We start from the raw sequence: 26,890 nt of genomic DNA on the forward strand, positions 1-26,890 counted from the left end.
TTCAAGCACTGCTGCAGCGTTGACAGACCGGCTGAAGCTGTCGATGACTTGTGAAAATGTGCACACACACGGCGCACCTTCACCAATAGCTCAGGCAAATTGGGGTAGGTTTTGAGAAACCGCTGAACCACTAAGTTTAAGACGTGGGCTAGGCATGGGATATGTATGAGCTTGCCGAGCTGCAGCGTACTCAAGTTGTGTTTAATAGTGTTTCTGGGTGTAGTAGTGCAATGACACTAACCTGAGACGGCTGACTCTCTGCATAAGCAGGTGATGGTAGGAAAATGTTCGTGACGCCAGTGCCAATTAAACGGTGGCACGCCGTTTGCTGATAGCAGGAATAAATGAGGAACACCGTGGTGTTAAAACAGAACTCCAACTTTAGTAGCTTTAAATATAGAGACATTCACGGAAGCGCAGTTCCTTTGCATACAGTCGATTTTTCAATACGGTTGATGCAGGCAATACAGATTGAGCAAGGTGACTACAGAGTGTTAAACACACAGGACTTGCAGTACAGGAGCTTGCACTCTATTTCTGACTGATCCTGGAACATAGCAAATCTTCTCCAAGGCCCAATACCTTAACTCTGGCGTATATCCTTGGTTTTAGCTTTATAAAGTACCTCCTCTGTTATCTTGAGTACCTCTTGCTTTTCTGCGCTTTTGCCTCTGTCTCTCTCCCTCTTTCCTCAGACTCTAGAAGCTTCTGAACGGTGGTCTTCCTGCTTCTGCATATATAGATATTCAGGAGGGGAACCTTCTCCTTGGATTCGGAACCCGGTTACAGGGACTGCAATACCCTCTCCTGGTCCGCAGGCTTCAGGCCTGGACTTGTCTCTGACATAGTCTAAGCTCCAGCTTCAGACTACAGGCTGCAGCTTTAGACAGACACTTAGACTAGACTGACTTTTGCTTCCCTGTCTGGGCCTTATATAAACTAGGGCTCTCTAGCTCCCTCTAGTGACTAGAAGCTGGAATGACACCCCTAGCAGGCCTGTACATGCAAGTGTCACAGTAACAGGGAAATACATAACATTACATTACATGACAATTTATAAAGATGACATATACCAACTTCCCCATAATTAAGGGGGGACGACAGCACACCAAGTGACACTTTTGTAGTGACGGGCATTACAGTCCCCGTACACTACATACCCCACTGCTTTAAGCTGAGTACGACCTCGTACTCCATCAGGGCTCGCCCAACTGGAATCTCTACCTGAAACAGAAAAAAGAGACATGCAGGCATACATATATGTAATTCATCTGCATTTACATTCATATCAGGTCCAATTGGCAAAGATGAAGGGTGGTGACAAGGGGCGTCGTTCTCTTCTCCTCAGGATAGTGAATGGAACTGGGGCGCTGACCTGGCACAGCATAACATTATAACCAGGATAGTCCATGACAATGAATAAGTCCATAATAGAACAGCACAATAGATAAAACAGTATAAAAGTTCTTGGAGGCTCAAAGAACAAACATGAGTCCGTACCCAGGTTATTTTCCTATTAAATCACAGAGGCTCTCATGCGGTGGAGTCCATCTCTGGGCACATTTCCTTTTAAAAGAGCAAAAATCTCAGAGGCTCAGGTCCTTTTGAGTCTGTCTCCGGGCACGGTTCCTTAGTATGAAGTTGCACAATAAAATTGTAGAATATAAAACAAGTGCTGTAATACCCCTGATCAACCTGAAAAGGGGGTGAAGGGTAAAAGGTGCAACTAAGGAACAGGCACAACTTGGCGTGGGGGTAGCAAAAGCAGGCAGGAGTCCCGGAAACAAACTTGGCTTTGTTGGCTTTATTACTTCAGTGGTCAACACCTACCACTGAGCCGTGGATGAACTGGCAGTCGCCACAAACGACCAGGAACATAGGACTCCTGTCCTGGAAGGGTTAATACCCTCATTCATTGATGAAATAAATCAAAAGGCCTAGCAGGCTGGTTTACAGAGGCATATCATAATCACTTGACCCTGCTGGCAAATATGGCCTGTAGTAGTCCTCTACAGGAGGATGGGCCCACATAACGGTGTTAGGGGGCAGCTGCAGAGTAAAGGGGCCCCTAATAGGTATTGGCCCCATGGGCCTAGGGGTAAACCCTTGGGTGGACCGTACCGGTCCCGGCATGATAATGGTGGGATGGATTGGAGCGGTTAACGCCGCCTCAAGCGGTCCGGTGGGCTCTGTGCAGCAATTCACAGCAACAGGGGGTCTTCTTTGGGGCACTGGCGGAGCGGTGGCAGCAGAAGGTAGTCTACGGGTGGTGACAGGCACCCTTACCTCGTCCTTCTTCGGCGGCGTCTGGATCCTGGCGGTCGCGATCTTGCGCAGCTCCCGCAACTTCTCCTCCAGCCGGACAATCTGCTCACCGATGCTCTCCGTGTCAGAGTCACGGTCATCTGCTGGCGCCGCCGGCGCAGGTACAGTCACCGATGGCACGGACTCGGCCTCTGCAGGTTCTGGTGATGCATCGGGTCTCCGACCCCTCCGGATGTTCTCAAAGGTATTTCGAAGTCCCTTTAGATTTTCCATCTCTTGCATGGTCTTCTCCCGACGAGGCAGCTCGGGGGAAGGGTAAGGGCTCACCCATTTTTCCAACACGGTTGGCTGCCAGAAGACGTTAGGCCCAATGAAGGAGCTCCGCTCCTGGAAGGCGTGATGGGCCGGCTCTGGAGAGCGTTCCGGTTCCCGCTCGCAGCCAGAGTAGTCTTCTTCTTCTGCCTCCCAGTCCTCAGGTTCTCGCTTGGGACGGGTCACAGCAGTGGCATAAGGGCCTCTCAGGCTCTCGGCAGGGGTGAACTCCACTTCCTCTCCCTCGCGGAGGCTGTGCTGATAGGAAGGGAGGTAGTCTCTCTTGACAGACCTTCGGTTAACATATAGGTCTCTGCCAGTCAGGTAATCTTGGATGAACCCGTAGCCACGGGTTTTGTCAAAGGACACCACCACTCCCTTTCTCCTTTCCAGGCGGGGTTGGGTGTTGGTGTGTCGTTCATGAATTGTCTTGGTCAACTCTTCATAGTAGATCTTGGTCTTGGTATTTCGCTTTATTGCGGCCTCCCGGATCTCCGCCATGAGTGAGGACCATTTGAAAGAGGGCTGAAAGAAGTCTCTCCACGAGCCATAGCAGGGCTCTGGTTCTTTCTCCCTTGGGCGGCAGGCGGGTTTCTCCGGTCCCGGAGAGTAGGCCGGTGGAGCCTCCTCTGGCTCTACACCAATATCAGACATCTCTGGTATGTCAGGCGCGGACGCTGCAGCAACGCTCTGTTCACTTTCCAACATGCTCGATCCTTCTCTGGAGAGCGATAGGGTCGCGTCAATTAAATCAGCCAGCTCCTCCCCTTGCACTGGGAGGCCGCCCCCCAGGTATTCCAGTATATGGAAGGCGGTGTCCATGCTGGCAGACATGCAAATGTCCAGATAAGCAGTGGCGCCTGACCTTGAACTCCTTCCCGCTATTTCCTCAGAAAGGCGCCAATTTTTCCCGCCTTTTTGGGATGAAGATGACGCAGCAGTTATTTCAGCAAGCTCAGCGGCCATCTTTAGCAAGAAACGCTGTCTATTCACTGACAGCAAGCAGGATGATGAAAAGTCCACAAAACCACACTCCAATGTGGCGATTTTCTTCCTCTTAGTAGCGCAACACTGCACAGCGCTTTTTAGAGGTTTTAGGAACACTTTTGGTATGTTTTTCAGTTCACAAAGTCCACTTTAAATAAACAGGCAACTTGTCACTTTGGTCACAGGGCAACTGTATAAGGCACAAAGTTCACGCTTCTTGCACTAGAAAGCGTGCGTATCCTGTTCGTGACGCCAAAAGAGAGGTGCAGCGTACTCAAGTTGTGTTTAATAGTGTTTCTGGGTGTAGTAGTGCAACCTGAGACGGCTGACTCTCTGCATAAGCAGGTGATGGTAGGAAAATGTTCGTGACGCCAGTGCCAATTAAACGGTGGCACGCCGTTTGCTGATAGCAGGAATAAATGAGGAACACCGTGGTGTTAAAACAGAACTCCAACTTTAGTAGCTTTAAATATAGAGACATTCACGGAAGCGCAGTTCCTTTGCATACAGTCGATTTTTCAATACGGTTGATGCAGGCAATACAGATTGAGCAAGGTGACTACAGAGTGTTAAACACACAGGACTTGCAGTACAGGAGCTTGCACTCTATCTCTGACTGATCCTGGAACATAGCAAATCTTCTCCAAGGCCCAATACCTTAACTCTGGCGTATATCCTTGGTTTTAGCTTTATAAAGTACCTCCTCTGTTATCTTGAGTACCTCTTGCTTTTCTGCGCTTTTGCCTCTGTCTCTCTCCCTCTTTCCTCAGACTCTAGAAGCTTCTGAACGGTGGTCTTCCTGCTTCTGCATATATAGATATTCAGGAGGGGAACCTTCTCCTTGGATTCGGAACCCGGTTACAGGGACTGCAATACCCTCTCCTGGTCCGCAGGCTTCAGGCCTGGACTTGTCTCTGACATAGTCTAAGCTCCAGCTTCAGACTACAGGCTGCAGCTTTAGACAGACACTTAGACTAGACTGACTTTTGCTTCCCTGTCTGGGCCTTATATAAACTAGGGCTCTCTAGCTCCCTCTAGTGACTAGAAGCTGGAATGACACCCCTAGCAGGCCTGTACATGCAAGTGTCACAGTAACAGGGAAATACATAACATTACATTACATGACAATTTATAAAGATGACATATACCAACTTCCCCATAATTAAGGGGGGACGACAGCACACCAAGTGACACTTTTGTAGTGACGGGCATTACAGTCCCCGTACACTACAGAGCTCCAAAGCCGCCACCAAGTTACGGCCATTATCAGACACAACCATGCCTGGTTCTAGGTTGAGTGGCAAGAGCCACAGCTCAGTCTGGTCTCTTATCCCCTGCCACAGCTCTGCGGCGGTGTGCTGTTTGTTCTCTAAGCATATCAGCTTCAGCACGGCCTGTTGCCGCTTCCCCACTGCAGTGCTACACTGCTTCCAGCCATCGACTGATGACTGACTGGTGCTGCACGCAGATAAATCGGAGGTGGAAGTGGAGGAGGAAGCGGAAGAGGAGAAGTGGGGGTTGGAGCTACTAACGTAGGTGCTGGCAGAAACCCTGATCGACGTAGGACCCGCAATCCTTGGCGTCGGTAGCACCTGTGCCATCCCAGGGTATGAATCGCTCCCGGCCTCCAAAACATTCACCCCGTGTGCCGTCAGGGAAATGTAGTGTCCCTGGCCGAATGCACTTGTCCATGTGTCCGTGGATAAGTGGACCTTCCCAGTAACTGCGTTGGTCAGGGCACGTGTGATGTTACGGGGCACATGTTGGTGTAAGGCGGGCACCGCACACCTTGAAACTTGCACTTGCGTTCAAATGCCTGGGGTAAGGACATTTGTACGCTGTGCTGGGACACGGAAGTGGTCGCTGATGGTGCTTGCGAAGGTCCAGGTGCAGGGTGGGAGGCATCCGGGCCTGCGCCTTCGACAGGGATTTGGCCAGCATGTAATACAGGGGAAGAGGAGGCAGTGGTGTGACCCGCAGACACAGATTGTGGACCCAGGCGTTCGGCCCACCTATTACGGTGCTTTGATGCCATGTGGCGGATCATGCTGGTGGTGGTGAGGTTGCTAGTGTTCGCGCCCCTGCTCATTTTTGTATGGCACAGGTTGCAAATTACAATTCTTTTGTTGTCCGCACTTTCATCAAAAAAGTGCCAGACTGCGGAACACCTACCCCTTGGAAAGGGAGATTTCCGCAAGGGGATGCTCCGGGAAACAGTTCTCCCTTTTGCCACCCCACTGCCTCTTCCAGCCTGTTGCGGTGCAGCAGATCCCTCCCCCTCTGTACTGCTTTCCACCTTCACAGGTTGGGTCAGTGACTTCATCGTCCACCACCTCCTCTTCCACTTCCTCACTCTGCTCACCCTTGTTGAAATAACCACTACCTCAGTGATTGACAACTGTGTCTCATCCTCTTCCTCAACCTCTTGAGGCAGTAATTGTCGTTGAGTTATTGGCAACTGTGTCTCATCATCATCCACTTCATTAATAAACAGTAATTGCTGTTCCCCACCGTCATCTTCTTGTTATTGTGGATGCTCAAGAGTTTGGGAATCAGGGTACAAGATCTGTCCCTCTTCAAGCGTGCTTGGTGAGAGGGCCAAATCAAGGAATGGAGCTGAAAAGAGCTCCTCGGAACATCCGACTGTGGAATCACTTGTTTGCCCAGACTCTCCAGTGTGGGAGGAAGGAGGATCAGGGTGAGGTTTATGTTGAGCAGACTCTTGGCTACTGAGACTGGACTTGGTGGAAGACAGAATAGTGCTTAACCGGCTGGAAGCATTATCCAACCAACCACCTGGTCACACTGGTCTGACTTCAAGAGTGGTGTCCTGCACCGCCCTGCAAAATAGGACATGAAGATAGGTATCGTGGATGATTGTTTTTCTTGTGCTCTGGCAGCAGGCACAGTTTCTTCGCGCCCAAGGGCCACGGCCTCTGCATGCATTATCAGCATCACGGCCACTGCCCCGTCCCTTACTGCTCGCCTTCTTCAAATTAAATGTTATATATGATTGAAAGTCTGTCACACATACAGTAGTGTAGGATCTGGAAGTGTATGCACAAACAAATTTAAAAAGGTATTTGGGATGTGGAAACATCACACAGGAGATATCCCGCAGATAATGTCAATGCTGTCACCAGCGGCTAATGAAAAATTACAGGGAATGTCCCAGGTATTTGGGATGAGGAAACATTATACAGGAGATGTACCACCGGTAATGTCACTGTACGCAGCGTCTACGCAAAAAAGTACGCTGTATGTCACAGATACATTTTTAACCGCACACGTTACACTGGAGATGTGCCCCTGGTAATGTCACTTTCAGAAGCGGACACCGTCTATTGAAAAAGTACACTGTATGTCACAGATATTTTTTGGATGCGCACACTTTACACAGGAGATGTGGCGCAGCTAATTAGCTAATTTCACTGTCCGCAGCGGACACCGTCTACCAGGGGCGTTGCTAGGTTAAAGGGTTTCTGTCATCAGAAAAATCGTTATGTATTTGGCTGACATTAGAGATGTGCTAATGTCATCAGAACATAACTGTATGATCTTTAAGTCCCTGCCTGCTGCCGTTCCCTCAAAATAAAGACTTTTATAATATGCTAATGAGCCTCTAGGTGCTACTGGAGCGTTGCTGCAGCACTTAGAGGCTCCGTCTTCTCACCCTTTGGCACGCCCATGTCCAGTTGATTGACGTCCTAGTTATCCTCTGTGCCCGTAAAATCCCGCACCTGCTACGTCCTGTTTAGTATTTGGCGCAGCTGCAGTGAGTGAAGCCTGCAGCAGTAGAGTGTCCTTCACTCACTGCGCCTGCGCCGAATACTAAACGGGATGGCGCAGGCGCAGGATTTACGGGGCACTGAAGAGAACTAGGACGTCAATCAACTGGACATGGGCGTGCCAAAGGGTGAGAAAACGGAGCCTCTAGGTGCTGCAGCAACGCCCCAGGAGCACCTAGAGGCTCATTAACATATTATAAAAGTCTTTATTTTGAGGGAACGGCAGCAGGCAGGGAGTTAAAAATCATACAGTTATGTTCTGCTGACAATAGGGTGGCCTTATTTCTACTAGGGGCTCTGTAAGGACATTATTAATACCGGAGGGCTCTTCTACTAATGGAAGCACTCTTGGGGAGCACTATCACTGTAGGGGGCACTGTAGGGGGCAGTATTACTAATGAGGGCATTCTAGAAGGGAATTACTATTGGTGGGACTATGAGGAGTACTACAGGGTGGGCCATTTATATGGATACACCTTAATAAAATGGGAATGGTTGGTGATATTAACTTCCAGTTTGTGGCACATTAGTATATGTGAGGGGGGAAACTTTTCAAGGTGGGTGGTGACCATGGCGGCCATTTTGAAGTTGGCCATTTTGAATCCAACTTTTGTTTTTTCAATGGGAAGAGGGTCATGTGACACATCAAACTTATTGGGAATTTCACAAGAAAAACAATGGTGTGCTTGGTTTTAACGTAACTTTATTCTTTCATGAGTTATTTACAAGTTTCTGACCACTTATAAAATGTGTTCAATGTGCTGCCCATTGTGTTGGATTGTCAATGCAACCCTCTTCTCCCACTCTTCACACACTGATAGCAACACCGCAGGAGAAATGCTAGCACAGGCTTCCAGTATCCGTAGTTTCAGGTGCTGCACATCTCGTATCTTCACAGCATAGACAATTGCCTTCAGATGACCCCAAAGATAAAAGTCTAAGGGGGTCAGATCGGGAGACCTTGGGGGCCATTCAACTGGCCCACGACGACCAATCCACTTTCCAGGAAACTGTTCATCTAGGAATGCTCGGACCTGACACCCATAATGTGGTGGTGCACCATCTTGCTGGAAAAACTCAGGGAACGTGCCAGCTTCAGTGCATAAAGAGGGAAACACATCATCATGTAGCAATTTCGCATATCCAGTGGCCTTGAGGTTTCCATTGATGAAGAATGGCCCCACTATCTTTGTACCCCATATACCACACCATACCATCAATTTTTTTGTTCCAACAGTCTTGGAGGGATCTATCCAATGTGGGTTAGTGTCAGACCAATAGCGGTGGTTTTGTTTGTTAACTTCACCATTCACATAAAAGTTTGCCTCATCACTGAACAAAATCTTCTGCGTAATCTGAGGGTCCTGTTCCAATTTTTGTTTTGCCCATTCTGCAAATTCAGTGCGCCGATCTGGGTCATCCTCGTTGAGATGCTGCAGTAGCTGGAGTTTGTAAGGGTGCCATTTGTGAGTAGCTAATATCCGCCAAAGGGATGTTCGACTAATGCCACTCTCCAGTGACATGCGGCGAGTGCTACGCTGTGGGCTCTTGCTGAATGAAGCTAGGACAGCCACTGATGTTTCTTCATTAGAGACAGATTTCATGCGTCCACATTTTGGCAAATCCAACACTGAACCAGTTTCACAAAACTTAGCAAGCAGTTTGCTAACTGTAGCATGGGAGATGGGTGGTCTCGTAGGGTGTCTTGCATTGAAATCTGCTGCAATGACCTGGTTACTGCGTTCACCAGACATCAACAAAATTTCTATCCGCTCCTCACGTGTTAACCTCGGCGACATGTCAGTGGCTGTAAACAAAGAGAAACTTGTAAATAACTCATGAAAGAATAAAGTTACGTTAAAAAGAAGCACACCATTGTTTTTCTTGTGAAATTCCCAATAAGTTTGGTGTCACATGACCCTCTTCCTATTGAAAAAACAAAAGTTGGATTCAAAATGGCCGACTTCAAAATGGCCGCCATGGTCACCACCCATCTTGAAAAGTTTTCCCCCTCACATATACTAATGTGCCACAAACAGGAAGTTAATATCACCAACCATTCCCATTTTATTAAGGTGTATCCATATAAATGGCCCACCCTGTATTACTATGGGGGCACACATTTTTCTTCAGGATAGTATTTGGGGGTAGTGTGTTTCACACTCTGCAGAGACGAGGCGGCTGAGAGAAGTTGTCTGGACCGAATGGAGAAGATGATGACAGAGAAGATCTACAGCAGAGGAGACGTCACCCGGGAGGCACTGGATGTGAAAGGTACGTGCTGCTGTATAGCTGTTTAGCAAGTACAGTAAAATGTCTTCAGTGCTAGTGTTTGCAGGGGGAGGGGTTGGGGGTGGGCGATTGGTTGACTTAGAGAATTGGACAATATTCATTGGGGCTTGGGCCCTGGAACTTTTGAGACCTTAGCAATATGTGCTATATAGCACCCAATGACGCGTTCCGGCCAGCCAATCACTGTAATGCCATCAGCCAACATGGTTACGGCATTACAGTGAGGGCAGTACTTACCTGCACGCTTTTTGGCTGCGTAGCAGCCAAGAAACGTGCAGGGCGGAGGCTCGAGCATTGCGCTCGAGCACATGCGGTATTCGGCCGAATACCGCCATGTGCCAAGCATCGAGAGGCTCGAGTCGAACTGGTGTTCGGCCGAGCATGCTCGATCATCACTAGTCAGGATCCATTTCATTTTAGGTTGCAAAAAAACACAGGCTGTCTATGTCCAAACTGGTATGTGTTTCTGTCCTTTGGACAGAAGTCGTTATGTTGACAGATTTTCTGATCAATCCTTTATTCAGAAAAAAATAGGTATGGAAACACCTTTGTACCAAGCCCAAAAATTTGTGCCACAAAGAATTCTAGAGTAGACCTAGCCTAACTTGTGCCAACCATGAGCCTCTAAAAGTTATTTTATTTACGTACTTATTAGAAAATCCAATATTAGACTACTTTCACATGATCAGTATTTGGTCAGTATATTGTACCATTATTTGTTAGACTACTTTCACATCAGCGTTTTCCCTTTTTGGTATTGAGATCCGTCGTAGGATCTCAATAGCGGGGGAAATGCTTCAGTTTTGCCCCTTTTCTTTGTCAATGGGAACAAAACTGAACTGAACGGAACGGAGTGCACCAGAATGCATTCCATTCCATTTGGTTGGGACCCCATGCCGGGCAGAAAAATCCTGCAAGCAGCGTTTTTGTGTGCGTCATGGGATGTGGAGCAAGACGGATCCGCATGAAACACAATGTAAGACAATGTTCCGAATCCGTTTTCTCGGACACAAAAGAAAACGGATCCGGCGCCCATTGACTTACAATGGTTTTAGTGCCGGATCTGTCATGGCTATTTTAGAGATAATACATCCGGATCCGTTCATAACGGATGCAGCCGGTTGTATTATCCTAACGGAGGTGTTTTTGCTGAACCCCGCCGGATCCAACAAAAACGCTAGTGTGAAAGTAGACTAAACCAAAACCAAGAGTGGAAGTTAAGCCATAATGGAAAGATTTGTGCCTGCTAGGTCTTTTGGCTTACAAATACTGATGAAAAATACTGAGCGTGTGAAAGTGACCAAACTCACATTTTCAATATAACACAATACAACCCCAACCAATGAGGACATTATACTTACTGATAAAAACAGGCTTCAGAAGAGAGACATCACCTGATGGGAATCGTCTGTAAGATAGCGAGACAGTGATGGTCCTTTATTCTTTTAGGCTTCTGATATTGCATGACATTGAAGTTTTTCTCTCTATATAACAGACTTGAGTCATAGTTCCTCGCATACTAGGTGTCTAAAGCCATGTTTCCACCTGGCAATCCTTATCATTTGTTTGCTTCAGTTCCATTTTAAAACTTCTCTTTGACCTTCTGATGTTGTGTAGGATATATCATAAAATGCTTAGCTGTAATTCTTCACATTTGAGAACGCCTTACCTCTTCCTTCCTGTTAATGTTCAGGTGGTCTATCATTTCCTGATTGACTCTGATGGTGGAGATCACTTCATGAGCACATTAATGTCATCTGTTAGTAATGGGTATGTCACCTCTATCCAAAAGAGTGTAATTAAATGGCTTTCCCATCTGGACATTTATGGCATAATATTCACAGCATATGTTATCAATGTCCGATGGGTGCAAGCTCCACCTCTGGGGCCTTCTCCTGTCTCATGAACAGATTTATACAATAAAATGTGTCTGCTGTTTGTTCTTTTCCATATTTTTTCTGTCTCAGGCCTCCTGCACACGACCGTATGGCTTTTTCAGTGTTTTGCGGTCCGTTTTTAATGGATCCGTTGTTCCGTTTTTTTTGTTTCCGTTGTGTTTCCGTTTCTGTTCTGTTTTTCCGTTCCGTTTTTCCGTATGGCATATACAGTATACAGTAATTACATAGATAAAATTGGGCTGGGCATAACATTTTCAATAGATGGTTTCCGCAAAAAATGAACGGAAAAACGGAAATACGGAAACAGAATGCATACGGAGTACATTCCGTTTTTTTTGCGGAACCATTGAAATGAATGGTTCCGTATACGGACCGTATACGGAACGCAAAAAACGGCCAGTAAACGGGGGAAAAAAACGGTCGTGTGCAGGAGGCCTCACTGAGATGGTCGAATGTGCTCAGTTGAAATCTTCAACTGTCACTATCCATATGTTCTGTTAGCAGCGGTGGCAGTTACAAGGAGAGAGCTGTAGAGGGAAGGACACACACCCTGAGCTGCCGGGCTGAAGACAGTCTAGCAGAGCAATTGGGCAGTAATTGGGGAGCGCTCTGGGCCCATGTGAAGGACAGGGCTGGTTCTAGTTTCTTAAAAAAAAGACATTGTCATGTACCATTTGCCTGATTTTCATTTTTTACATCAATCATGGCTTAACCCCTTTGACTCTGCAAAATTAAATTAACCCTTTTTAGCAATAATTAACCCTTTGTAGTGGTCACCTGGGGGACTGTACTAGCAAGTAATAATATGTGGTAGGCAGAACAAAAATCAGGAAATCATTACTGATAGGGGTGAGATGAATGTTAACACTTACTGGTGGCTGTGGTTATTTATAGAGACTACCATGTTGTCCGGAAAGTATGTGAAAAATAAGTTGTTAGTACAAAGTTTTCACAGCTATATTATGCCTCCGAACAAACTCCGATAAGTCTATACAACTATACTTCTATGACGTATGTTTCTGATCTCTGGTTTTCCAATTTTGTTTTTTTAGATTGATACAGCATCTGGCAGAAAAAAAATACTGTGCCACACTTTATCAGGTGAAATATAAAGCTTTATTAACACCTGCATTGATGGCTTGCAGATTCCTTAAAGAAAAACCTACACAAAATAACATAGCATGCTTCGCTGTTTTGTCCAGGATAATGACCAACCAGATGGAAACCTTCTCGACCCCAATATCATCAGTGGAGTCTGCTGGGTAGTGCTGGTGCTCATCATATGATGGATCAGTTTTTGGCTTGCATTTTCGTACGAATGCTGCAGGTCTAAGGCAAAGTCTAATAATAAAGCCTCATGCTCAAACCGTATTTTGTATAGTGTTCGACCCGCATTTTTTTGGGGGATTGCACTTGGACCGATTAATTTCTATGGGTCCGCAAAAAAAAACAAAAAAACGTGCTGTCCGTATCCATGTGTCTGTTCCTCAAAAAGATAGAACATGTCGGTGTCTTGGCCACAAAATGCGGACCACGGACCCATTGAAGACAAAGGGCCCGCAATAAAGCAAACACAACATGGACGTCACACGGATGTCACCCATGTTTTGCAGATCTGTGTTTTGCAGAATGGATACTAGTGTGCACATGAGGCCTAATATAGTCACAATTCTCACCAACGTCCCTCTCCAAAATATGCAAAGTTTGCCACAATTAAAGGGGTTGTCCGGGTTTGTCCGAATTGAACCCGGATATACTCATAATTTCACCCAGGCAGCCCCCCCTGACTTGAGCATCGGAGCAGTGCAGTGAGGAAAGGACGCTCGGCGGCTGCTGGCTTCCTCACTGCGCCTGCACCGAATACTGAACGGCGCGAGATTTACACTGCAGACACCGCTGGCGGGAGGAGAGCAGCGCTGCCTGGCCCTGTCAATCAAGAGAAGAAGGGGCGTAAAAAGAGGTGGGCAAACGGAGGCTCTAGATGCTTGTTTGTTTTTCTCAATAAAGGCTTTAGGCAGTGAGATGGCACTAATATAGTTATGTTCAGCTGACATTAGCACATGTCAGCCAGCTTAATACCCATTTTTCAGGTGACAGAAACCCTTTAATGTTTCTTGGCTGGGCACCGTGTAGTGAAAAATGTGGCCAAGGTCCTGTTTCTGATGTTTTCAGTTTCTGACAAAGTGTAATGCATTGTCTGCATACATATCAACACTGCCACTTAATGGTATGGCCTCAGGGGTGAAATGCGAATTGCAAGGGGATAGGCAGGAGGAGGGGTTAGTAGTTGTGGCAATGATAGGAGTGATGGTACATGGCAGATGTCCTCACTCCAGCACACCTTGGGGCCATGCAGAGAATAGAGGCTGCACCCTTTCTTACCTTGGGGCACACTCTGGACCCTTTGGGGCCCCTGCCTAATATTAGGTGGGGTACTATTGATGTTAGGTGCAAGACAGGAAGGCAGATGTCGGGGCCAGCAGATGAATGGTAGAGTCAATGAGCAGGCCTGTTGTGTTGCAACAAAGTCTCCGTCTACTGAATAAATGAGAGGAGTTGTAGTACATAGAGTGACAGTAGGCTCCCCTTGCCGTGCACTGTATAGCGCAGGGCAAGGGCTTTTTCTTAAGATCCGGTGTCGTACCAGGCTTCTGATGGGTATCCTAGGTGGAGGTTTCCGCCTAGCAGTGAGCCTGGTGACGTCACCGGCAACACTGCTAGTGTTCAGCTACATACTATTACAGTGCTGTGATGTCCTAGGCTCAGGAGATGGGACTACGCAATCACTTGCAATCAAAAAATAAAAACGCATTGCAAAAAAGGATATATGTGTCACTATCTTGTTTTAACTGGCATAAAAAAAAATCTGTGACACATTTCCTTTAAAGACTCTCTCTCAATGAATAGGGGTTCTTTGTTGCAACCAAGGATAAAACTGAAAAATGGGGAAAGATCTGATATGATTGCAGTGTCGGACTGTGGTGCCTAGGGCCCACCAGTGGATTTGATTTTGGGGGCCCACCCTAGAGCTGGAGATATTACTTGTTCATTTTTCAGTCTCATGCACATGAATGTATGCATTTTAGCACACAATACAGTTTGCTAAACTATATCAAATTGTTTCTCATTAAGCAACTCATTTAGTTGATAACTGTGTCTGTTATTTACAGTCAGTAGTTTGGACAGCAGTCACACATGGACCTTCCATGTCCTAGATCAGTGGTGGGCAACTTTTTTTGTCAACTGAGCCAAATATCGCCAAAACTACGATTGGAATTTCTTTCGAGAGCCACATTTTTAAAACCTAAAATATTGCATCAACAGTACCAGTGAGGAATATTAGGCTCATGCACACGACCGTGTGCCCGCAAAAAAGTAGCGCATGCTGAAGTGAATGGGTCCATGATGCGTGCTGCACACGGCCGTGTGCAGCCCGCATCAAGGACCCATTCACTTCAATGGGTCCAGGATCCGGGCGCATGCACTACTTTTTTGCGGTGCGGAGGCACAGCCAGAAGCACTACGGAAGCACACTGTAGCACTCATATCCCGGATCCTGGACCCATTGAAGTGAATGGGTCCATGATGCGGGCTGCACACGGCCGTGTGCAGCCCGCATCATGGACCCATTCACTTCAGCATGCGCTACTTTTTTGCAGTGCGGGCAGTCGGATGCGGATCGCGAACCCCATTCAAGTGAATGGGTCCGCGATCCTCATGCAGCTGCCCCATGGTCTGTGTCCGTGCATTGCGGACCGCTATTTGCGGTCTGCAGCACAGGCACGGCACCCTTACATTCGTGGGCATGAGCCCAGAGTGTGTTTTTGAATACTTTTATATGTACTTTCTTTTATTTGGATCTTGATTATTATTTCATTTTATCTTTATCATTTTTTACTTTTCTTAAACTTGTCTGCAGATGTGGATGTAATGTGGATGACGCACTTATGGGGGATATCTGTGGATGACGCACTTATGGGGGATATCTGTGGATGATGCACTTATGGGGGATATCTGTGGATGACGCACTTATGGGGGAAATCTGTGGATGACGCACTTATGGGGGATATCTGTGGATGACGCACTTATGGGGGATATCTGTGGATGACGCACTTATGGGGGATATCTGTGGATGACCCCCTTATGGGGGATATCTGTGGATGACGCACTTATGGGGGATATCTGTGGATGACGCACTTATGGGGGATATCTGTGGATGATGCACTTATGGGGGATATCTGTGGATGACGCACTTATGGGGGATATCTGTGGATGACGCACTTATGGGGGATATCTGTGGATGACACATATATAGCATAAGATGCTATATATGTGTCATCCACAGATATCCCCCATAAGTGCCCTCCACAGATATCCCCCATAAGTGCCCTCCACAGATATCCCCCATAAGTGCCCTCCACAGATATCCCCCATAAGTGCCCTCCACAGATATCCCCCATAAGTGAGCCATCCACAGATATCCCCCATAAGTGAGCCATCCACAGATATCCCCCATAAGTGAGCCATCCACAGATATCCCCCATAAGTGCCTTCCAGTAAGTAATGTATTAGTGGGGAGAAGGAAGGGGGCAGGGACACTTGCGGCGGGGCCGGTGCAGTGCACTCACCGGGGGCAGCTCCTACCTTTCTGCTGCAGGATATTTCGTTCCTCCTGAGCGGCGGCCTCTTCACCACTCCACCCCTCCTCACAGTGGGCAGCCGAACTAGAGCCGCGCTGCCCGCCCTTCTGCTGCTGTGCGCAGCGTGACATCTCTCCCTCCGTCATGCGCCTCCTGCCCCGCCTGCCTGCTTCATTCATAAAGTGGAAGGAGCAGACAGACGGGGCAGCAGGCGCATGACGGACAATTTACAAGCAGCTTGAGCGGCGCAAAATGGCTGCGCGGCCGCCCACCCGTCAGCCCGAACCAAAGAGCCGCAGTGAAGGATCAAAAGAGCCACATGTGGCTTGCGAGCCGCGGCTTGCCGACCACTGTCCTAGATGAACCACCCAGTCCCTAAGCCAGCCTAAACAATATCCAAAGTAAAGTAAATGTTTCCTGGCATAGTCAAAAGGATATCATAGTAGCGCCACGGCCTCCTCACAGCTCACCAAGCACAACGCCGTACATAGTATAGCGGCTATGCTTGGTATCATGCTTAGCCCCATTCACTTCTAAGGGACTGAGCTGCGCCTACTCCATGTGACCAATGAACGTGACGTCACATGGCACAGGAAAAGCCCAGAGAAGGGCACAGCGCTCACAGGAGCATCGGTGCCTTCTCAAACAGCTGATCGGCAGTGGTCCTGGGTGTCAGACCCCCACAGATCAGATACTGATGACCTATCCACAGGATAGGTCATCAGTTATAATATCTCAGAAAAACCCTTTAAATATACGGTACATTGTGAGTTGGATATTTAAAGATGGTGCCCATTTACAAGCGCAGCAAGTGCTAAACCCGCTTATTGTTTTAAACAGCAGACACCGAGGGCTAATGTATGCAATTGACAATAACGTCAGTCACACACTTTTAGCTCCTCAGAAACCATGGTCAAATGTGACTACAACATCTGGGAGCTCAAAAACCTAGTGGGGGATCCGGGTACCCAGATGGTGCTCGGTTCTTCTGAGGATGCAGCAGCTATGTTCCCAAGAAGACCCTGCCTGAAACTCTGATAGACTCCAATGCTAATGAATTGGAGTCTATGTTAGAAGCCACCTAATAATTTCTTGTTCAAGTTCCCTGGGGGAATTATTAAATAGTGTAAAAAAAAAAAAAAGTTTAAAGAAAGTTGAATAAAAAGTGAGCAAACAGTCGTACACACTCCGACATGGTATCAATAAAAACTAGATTGTCCGGCAAAAAATGAGCCCTAACACAGCTCCATAGACATAAAAACAAAAAGGTTTTGATGCCAACATGGCAATCTTAAGAAAAAAAGTTTTTTCAAAGTTTTTTTTTTTTTTTCAGTATTAAGTCTAAGCATATGCGGTATAGATGTAATCATACTGACCCAGAGAATGAAAGTAACAAGTCAGTTTTACCGCATAGAAAATGCTGTGAAAACAAAATTCATAAAACTGTAGTGGAACTTCGTTTTTTTTTTATAATTTTACGCCATTTAAAAAAAAAATCCCATTTCCCACTACATTGTATACAACCGTAAATGGTGCCGTTAAAAAGTGCAACTTATCCCGCAAAAAACAAGCTGTCATACAGCTATGTGAATGGAAAATTTAAAGTTATGGCTCTGGGAGGGCTGGGAGTAAAAAAAAACTATGAAAAAGCGGAAAATGGCCCTGTCCTGAACATATAAGAGAGAGAGAGAGAAAGTGTGAGGGTCAAACGGATCTCTTGGAATGGCTTTCCACTAGATCTGAAAGACTTGAGGCGCCTCGGGTGGATAGGAGCGGGGTGGAGAGAAAGTAGGGTGATAGATGCTAGAGGCTGCTCCGGGTTTGGTCTGGTCGACAAGGGAGTCTGCCTGTATAGGGTGAGGTAGTGAGCCAAAAAAAGGGGGACTGGTGGGTGGGGATACCCTCCAAATCTCGCCTCTTATTTATATAAACCCTTGTGAGCGCCAATAGAGGATTAGTGTTGGGCTGCTGGAGTGTGTGATAGCTTGTTGTTGGGGTTATGTTATATTAATATGTAGAGGGATATCAATTGTGTAGGAAAAAATTGTACAGGAAAAAAGTTGTACATACATGTAAAAAAAATTTTTTTTAAAACAAGCGAAATAAAACAAAATCTGCATACAAAGAGCGAGTGAAAAGTATACACGTATAAAATCTGCTGAGAGAATAAAAGGATAAAAAATAAAAAATAGATTGTACGTAAAAGTGGGATCACTGCATACAGCCTCTATTGCCTAAGAGGCCGTGTTCTGCAGCGTCGTACACAATAGATGTGGTACAGTAGGATAGAGCAATGGATAAAAGGTTTTTTTGTTTAAAATACCGACATATATATTATAATATTGTGGTATCATAAGTAAGTTTACTCACTTCACGGGGGGGGGGCGGTTTACCAGGATAAGCATAATACACCTGTAAACCGAGTACCCCCCCAGCCTGGATCGCTTCTAGAGTTATAACGGATGAAGGCAGCCAAACAACACGGGTGCTTCTCTTCAAAGGTCTTTATTTGCAAGTAAAAAAATCCGGCTCAACGCGTTTCGGGACAGGCACGTCCCTTCATCAGGAGCAATAGTGTCTCTATGTATGGTCACAGGTATTTATACCCTAATAATCCTATTAGGATCTTTGTTAAAATGGCCACTAATTGGCTAGAAGGCGCCAAAAAACGGAGAAAACGCGCCAAAAATGCATTGGGGACCGCCCCTGTGTGGTACAGGGCGTTTTTTTGCTGTTCAGTGATGTCAGCCGGAAAGGGGAGTGTCCGGCTGCGCTTTTTACATGACCGGAAGTTGTTTGCGTTCCAAGCTGGAACGCATTGTGGTCGCCTTGTAAAGCGGCACTGGGGATATATATGGGGCTATGTTAGGGGACCGCCCTAGTAGGAGGGAGGGTATTGAGGGCCAGAGGATATAGGTGGGCCGCCGTTAGGGGGCGTTTGGCCAGCAGATCTCTGAAGCCGGCTGGGAGGGGGAGTGACCGGATGTGTTGTGACGTCTGTGCGTTCCAGGTTGGAACGCAACACGTCATCCGGTCTGTTCACCTTGTAAGCTCCTAGGGGCGGTGTCGTATTTCCGGAAGTTAGACGCTGCGTTCCAAGCTGGAACGCACGCGATACTTCCGGTTTGTCGATATTCTTTTTGACTGTGTGAGCTGTATGGTCTGCCTACAAGTTTAAGGGGAAGTGGTGTCACTTGCAGTGGGATCTTCTCTGGGGTGTATGGGCTGGGCTTTGTTGCATAGTAAGGATAGATATATTGGAGAATCCTCCCCATGGTACATGTACAGTTTGTTATAGAAGGGATATACAATATATAAAAATATAAATATAATGTAATGGTGTGAAATATAGGAAATGGTATATAGTAGGTATAAAAAATATGTAAAAAATATATATATATAAACTAATATATATATATATATATATATATATAAATAAGGGGGGTTAAAACAATGGTGAAAAGTAGGAAAAAATAAAAAATAAAAAATAAATAAAAAATATAAAAAATAATAAATAATAAATAAATAAAATAAAATAAAATAAAATAAAAAATTATTGTAGTAAAAAAGGGATGGTTCCAATGGTGTGGTTTGATAATCAGAGACAAAAGTATTAAAATGTATTTAAAATGTGGTTTCGATTTAATCGATAATTTGATAGATAAATAAATGAAATATATTTTCTCTATTTGTGTTATTTTTTCGTTCATTCTTCTCTATATATGTAAATATGGGCAGGTAGATGTGTGTGCCTACTCTTCGGATGTAGTCTGCCTACGTCGCTCTTTGTTATATCTTTTTCTTTTGTTTCGTGTGTCGTTTGTTCATTTTATTTAGGAATTTCCACATTTATCTATACGTACTCCTTGGTGTTTTTCTAAAAATACTTCGGTGTTTTTAAAGAATTAATATATGTGGGAGATACATGTTGGTTGGGCAATCTGGGGTGGTGGCGGGGTTATTTCTATATTGGGTGGTGTTGTGGGGTCTGGCTATTATGGTCAGTTTTTTTGTTGGTAGTGGTTGTTGATTAGTAGTTGGCGTGTTCCAGTGATTCGTTTAGGCCAAATGGAGTGAGGGTGTTTAGTTTAAAGATCCAGAACATTTCCTTCCTACATAGTTGTTGGTAGGAAGGGGTTTGTTCAAGGGGGATGACTTTTAGATCTAGGGGGTTGCTTTCGTGTGCTAGTGTGAAGTGGCGTGAGACACTGTGTGTAGTGATTTTTCTTTTTATGTTTGATCGGTGTTCATTCATTCGTTCTCTCAGGGTTTGTGTCGTGCGGCCAACGTAGAAAATGTTGCAGGGGCATTGAAGTAAGTAGATGATATTTTTACTGGCACAGGTCATTTGGTGTAGGAGTGGGATTTTGCCAATGGGGTGTGGGATGTCTATCTCTCTGTTTACTGTTTTGATCATCCGGCAGCATTTGCATTTTTTTGCACCGCATTTAGAGGATCCTTTAAATTCTGGTATTTGTTTGTTAATTGTCGTCTGTGTCGTTGTCTTGAGGGTATTTTTGTTTGGGCATGAAGGGGCTAGGATGTTTTTGAGGGTTTTTGCTCTTCGGAAGGTAAGTCTCGGTGTTTTGGGGATTTCTTTACCTAAGATGGGGTCTTTTAATAGTACTGACCAATGTTTGGTTAGAATGTGTCTGATTGTTTGGTGGTTTTTGTTGTATCTGGTGATTAGCCCTGGTGTGAAGGGAGTTTCTTTGGTTGTTTTTATTTTCGGTTGAAGGCTTTCCTTTTGGTCTATTTGGGAGATTTTCTTTTTTGAGTTTTTAATGAGTTGTGGGGGGTAGTTTTTTTGTAGGAATCTTTGGCTCAGGGTTTCTATTTGGGTTTTCATGGTGTTTGTGTTGGTGCAGTTGCGTCTTATTCTTTTCATCTGGCTGAATGGTATGTTTGTTTTCCATTTGTGGTAGTGACAGCTGTTGAAATCAAGGAAGCTGTTGGCGTCTACGTTTTTGAAGTGTGTGCTGGTGGAGATGATGTTGTTTTCACTGTTGAGGTGGAGGTCTAGGAAAACTACGTTAGTCGGGTTTGATTCTAGTGTAAGTTTAATGTTCCAAGTGTTTTGATTGAGGGTCTGTACAAATGTTTTTAGGTCAGTGTTATTTCCTTGCCAGATGAAGATAATGTCATCTATATACCTCTTGTAAAATCTGATGTTGGGGTGCTCTAGTAGACCATGTTGGTCCTCAAAAGCCCCCATGAATAAGTTCGCATATGAGGGTGCAAATTTGGTGCCCATGGCTGTTCCTTTGGTTTGGATGTAGAAATAGTCTTTGTATGTAAAATAATTATGGTCTAGTATGAATTTTATGGATCTTAGGATGAATTCTTTTTGGGTTGGTGTCATGACTGTGTCGTTGGCCAAGTATCTATTTGTAGCATTGAGGCCTAGTGAGTGTATGATGTTGCTATACAGGGATGTTACGTCTAGCGTGACCCAGATGAAATCGTTTTGCCATGTGACTTTCTCTAGGTTTTGGATGAGGTGTGCTGAGTCTTTGAGATAGGATGGGAGTGTGATGACGTATCTCTGGAGGATACCGTCTATATATTCTGACAGGTTTGAGGTGAGGGAATCTATACCTGAGATGATTGGTCTGCCGGGGGGTTGGGACAGGGATTTGTGGATTTTTGGGAGGAAGTAAAATCTGGCTATGGCTGGGTGGGACACTTTTAGATATTTGTGTTGTTTTTTATCCAGTATTCCCTGTGTTGTTCCGTGTTCAATTAGGTCGTGTAGTTGGGTTTTATATTCTTTGGTAGGATCTAAGGTGATAGGTTTGTAGTAATTAGTGTCTGATAGTATTCTTAGGGCCTCTCTCTCATACTGGTCCGTGCTGAGGATGACTATTCCTCCTCCTTTATCCGCATTTTTTATGACTATATTGGGGTTGTCTTTTAGATTTTTCAAGGCTTTTTTCTGGTTGATGCTGAGGTTATCTTGTTTTTTCTTTGCGGGTATGGTGGTGTCTGGTCGTGTGCAATCTTTACTGGGTGAGAACGCGCTTTTTAGGTCATCTAGGACCATGTTATAATAGCTTTCCAGGTGTGGGCCTCGGCTTTCTAGTGGATAGTAGTTCGATTTGTTTTTGAGGGGGGGTTTGATGGTAATGGTCGGTTCTGGTGTGTCTGTATCGTTGTATATTGTGTTTGATGTGGAGGCTATTACCTCGTTTTTCTTGTCGTTAAGTGGGCATTTGTTTGTGTTGACTGTGCGATTTTTTATGCTGAAATGACGTTGTAGGGTAAGTCTTCTAATGAATTGGTTGAGGTCTACGAAAAGTTCAAAGAGGTCAGGTTTGTTTGTGGGGCAGAAAGATAGGCCTTTGCTTAAAAGTTCTATTTCGGTTTCGTTAAGGTTGTATCCGGAGAGGTTAAAGATGCCTTTTTCTTTGAGTGTGTCAGATACTGATTTTATTGTGACTGGGTTTTTGGTTTGTGTTTTTTGTTTGTTGGTGGATTGTTTCCTGCCACCTCTGCATCCTCTGTAGCGGGGTTTGATCTTTTTTTGGGGTTTGAGATGGGGCTGTAGAAGTTGGTGATTTTTAGTGGTTCCTGTGTTTTGCAATGGGTTGGATGTGTGGGGCCTGGTGTGGAAATGAGTGTATTCAGGATTTGTGTGCTCGATAGGTTTAGGCGGGGAGGAGGTAATGTCAGAGAAGGGGAGCCCCCCGTTGGTCCTGTCTGGTTGAGCGTGGATAGTTGCTCTAGGAGAGGACTTTCTGTTAGAGTGGGGGGTAAGTCTAAAAAATGTTGGTCTGGGCTTGGGTAGGAAGAGCTTACTGAGTGTGTGGTGATGTTAAGTGGAGATGGTGGATCTAAAAGTTCGGTTACTGTGTCTGGTATCGCTGTGTTATGATTTGAGGGATGTGGAGGGTGGGCAATTGGTGGGGAGTGTGCAGCTGTGCATTTGGGTTGCAACGTGTTTTTTGTGTGTAGTGGCCGGGTAAAAGATCTTGAATTGTGTGTGGCCTGGGGTGTGGTGTAGATAGATAGTTCTGGGTCATACTCCTGTGGTGTGGTTGGGTTGTTTTGGGTATTGGTTGTTGGAAAAGATTTTTGTGGTTGTTGTGTTCTTTTGTTGATCGAGCTTGAGTTTATTGATGGTGGTTCAAGAGGGTTAGGTGGTCTATTCTGTTTTCCCCACTTGGTGTTTTTTATTATTGGGTACTTGTGGTCTTGCCTGCTTACAGCTTCGGCGTAGGTTTTTGGATTCTCATTTTTCGCTAGGTTGTAGTTCGATTCCATGGGTTTAGTTATTGGGGGGAAATAGGTATAGGGTGCTCTTTTGTCTTCTCTCGGGATGTGGTGCATAGGGGGCCTTTTGTGAAGTTTCCTTTCCCAAGATCTTACTAGGTCGTTGCTGTAGTCCCTAAGATCTCTGAGGAGTTTGGTGCATTTGGACCGAACAAGGTTGTATTCATATATTCTTAGGGGTTCTTTTTGATAGTTAAGCGGTGGAATTGTGTTGGGGTTGGCCCTATAACATTTGAGGTGATAGTCGAGGTTGGTGGTTAGGTTGCGGCTTGTATTTTTACGTTTGGCTATAAGAATCTTCATGAGTGATTGGGAGCAGTTATCGCTGATGTGTAACCAGTCTGTGTTAAAGATTTGGTCGTTAGGGAATGTGGGTTTTAGCGATAGTCTTAGACCTCTCGGAATGAGGTTTAGGGCCAGGTAGATCCTCAGAAAAAAATGATCTATTTCATTGTGGATGTAGTTTTTTGTGTCATTGAGAATGGTATTATGCGATTGGTTATCTGTCTCTGTCCAGTGTCTGTTGATTTCTGTGTTCCACGGGTTGATCTCGATTTTTTGGATAGTTTTATAGTCATTTTCGGTTAGCAGTAGGGATACTTCTTTTTTTATTCTCGGTATGATGTTACGGATGTCATCTTTCAGGTAGCTCCATCCCGTGTCAGCCTCTTTACCTCTGGTCGTTGGGGGTGGTATCCTCCGACGATCCATAGTGGGTATAAGAGAGAGAGAGAGAAAGTGTGAGGGTCAAACGGATCTCTTGGAATGGCTTTCCACTAGATCTGAAAGACTTGAGGCGCCTCGGGTGGATAGGAGCGGGGTGGAGAGAAAGTAGGGTGATAGATGCTAGAGGCTGCTCCGGGTTTGGTCAGGTCGACAAGGGAGTCTGCCTGTATAGGGTGAGGTAGTGAGCCAAAAAAAGGGGGACTGGTGGGTGGGGATACCCTCCAAATCTCGCCTCTTATTTATATAAACCCTTGTGAGCGCCAATAGAGGATTAGTGTTGGGCTGCTGGAGTGTGTGATAGGTTGTTGTTGGGGTTATGTTATATTAATATGTAGAGGGATATCAATTGTGTAGGAAAAAATTGTACAGGAAAAAAGTTGTACATACATGTAAAAAAAATTTTTTTTAAAACAAGCGAAATAAAACAAAATCTGCATACAAAGAGCGAGTGAAAAGTATACACGTATAAAATCTGCTGAGAGAATAAAAGGATAAAAAATAAAAAATAGATTGTACGTAAAAGTGGGATCACTGCATACAGCCTCTATTGCCTAAGAGGCCGTGTTCTGCAGCGTCGTACACAATAGATGTGGTACAGTAGGATAGAGCAATGGATAAAAGTTTTTTTTGTTTAAAATACCGACATATATATTATAATATTGTGGTATCATAAGTAAGTTTACTCACTTCACGGGGGGGGCGGTTTACCAGGATAAGCATAATACACCTGTAAACCGAGTACCCCCCCAGCCTGGATCGCTTCTAGAGTTATAACGGATGAAGGCAGCCAAACAACACGGGTGCTTCTCTTCAAAGGTCTTTATTTGCAAGTAAAAAAATCCGGCTCAACGCGTTTCGGGACAGGCACGTCCCTTCATCAGGAGCAATAGTGTCTCTATGTATGGTCACAGGTATTTATACCCTAATAATCCTATTAGGATCTTTGTTAAAATGGCCACTAATTGGCTAGAAGGCGCCAAAAAACGGAGAAAACGCGCCAAAAATGCATTGGGGACCGCCCCTGTGTGGTACAGGGCGTTTTTTTTGCTGTTCAGTGATGTCAGCCGGAAAGGGGAGTGTCCGGCTGCGCTTTTTACATGACCGGAAGTTGTTTGCGTTCCAAGCTGGAACGCATTGTGGTCGCCTTGTAAAGCGGCACTGGGGATATATATGGGGCTATGTTAGGGGACCGCCCTAGTAGGAGGGAGGGTATTGAGGGCCAGAGGATATAGGTGGGCCGCCGTTAGGGGGCGTTTGGTCAGCAGATCTCTGAAGCCGGCTGGGAGGGGGAGTGACCGGATGTGTTGTGACGTCTGTGCGTTCCAGGTTGGAACGCAACACGTCATCCGGTCTGTTCACCTTGTAAGCTCCTAGGGGCGGTGTCGTATTTCCGGAAGTTAGACGCTGCGTTCCAAGCTGGAACGCACGCGATACTTCCGGTTTGTCGATATTCTTTTTGACTGTGTGAGCTGTATGGTCTGCCTACAAGTTTAAGGGGAAGTGGTGTCACTTGCAGTGGGATCTTCTCTGGGGTGTATGGGCTGGGCTTTGTTGCATAGTAAGGATAGATATATTGGAGAATCCTCCCCATGGTACATGTACAGTTTGTTATAGAAGGGATATACAATATATAAAAATATAAATATAATGTAATGGTGTGAAATATAGGAAATGGTATATAGTAGGTATAAAAAATATGTAAAAAAAATATATATATAAACTAATATATATATATATATATAAATAAGGGGGGTTAAAACAATGGTGAAAAGTAGGAAAAAATAAAAAATAAAAAAAATAAAAAAATATAAAAAATAATAAATAATAAATAAATAAAATAAAATAAAATAAAATAAAATAAAAAATTATTGTAGTAAAAAAGGGATGGTTCCAAAGGTGTGGTTTGGTAATCAGAGACAAAAGTATTAAAATGTATTTAAAATGTGGTTTCGATTTAATCGATAATTTGATAGATAAATAAATGAAATATATTTTCTCTATTTGTGTTATTTTTTCGTTCATTCTTCTCTATATATGTAAATATGGGCAGGTAGATGTGTGTGCCTACTCTTCGGATGTAGTCTGCCTACGTCGCTCTTTGTTATATCTTTTTCTTTTGTTTCGTGTGTCGTTTGTTCATTTTATTTAGGAATTTATGTATACTTTTTACTCGCTCTTTGTATGCAGATTTTGTTTTATTTCGCTTGTTTTAAAAAAAAATTTTTTTACATGTATGTACAACTTTTTTCCTGTACAATTTTTTCCTACACAATTGATATCCCTCTACATATTAATATAACATAACCCCAGCAACAAGCTATCACACACTCCAGCAGCCCAACACTAATCCTCTATTGGCGCTCACAAGGGTTTATATAAATAAGAGGCGAGATTTGGAGGGTATCCCCACCCACCAGTCCTCCTTTTTTTGGCTCACTACCTCACCCTGTCCTGAACAGACATTTCCACTTTTGATGCAGTGTCCTTTCATGACTTAGCTCCATTCAATGCAGTGTATATAGCAGCAGAAGCCACAGCAGTTTCTATCATGGTATACATGGTGTGAATAGGCCTAGGAGTATGGCAACTACAACTCTCAGCAGGTCCTGAAGGTCTGCATCTGACAGGGCATGCTGGGAGTTGTAATTTTCAGGGAGGGGAACAGTAGAAACATGAGCATTTTTTCTTTATCAGCAAATACCTTTTCGTT

The 26,890-nt window shown here is 45.0% G+C and overlaps 1 protein-coding gene across 2 annotated transcripts in view; it reads right to left on the reverse strand.

The window, feature by feature from the left end:
* Positions 1–26,890, reverse strand: part of FGR (FGR proto-oncogene, Src family tyrosine kinase) — a 183,767-nt gene that overhangs the window by 100,719 nt on the left and 56,158 nt on the right. Inside the window, exon 2 of one of the 2 annotated variants that reach the window (XM_040424275.1) lies at positions 11,006–11,052. The exons of the other annotated variant lie outside the window; for it this stretch is intronic. The gene's annotated coding sequence lies outside the window, so the exon portion shown is untranslated. The remainder of the gene's footprint in view (positions 1–11,005; positions 11,053–26,890) is intronic. 2 annotated transcript variants of the gene reach the window in all.

Source organism: Bufo bufo, chromosome 3 (genome assembly GCF_905171765.1).
Source record: "Bufo bufo chromosome 3, aBufBuf1.1, whole genome shotgun sequence".
NCBI classification, from domain to species: domain Eukaryota; kingdom Metazoa; phylum Chordata; class Amphibia; order Anura; family Bufonidae; genus Bufo; species Bufo bufo.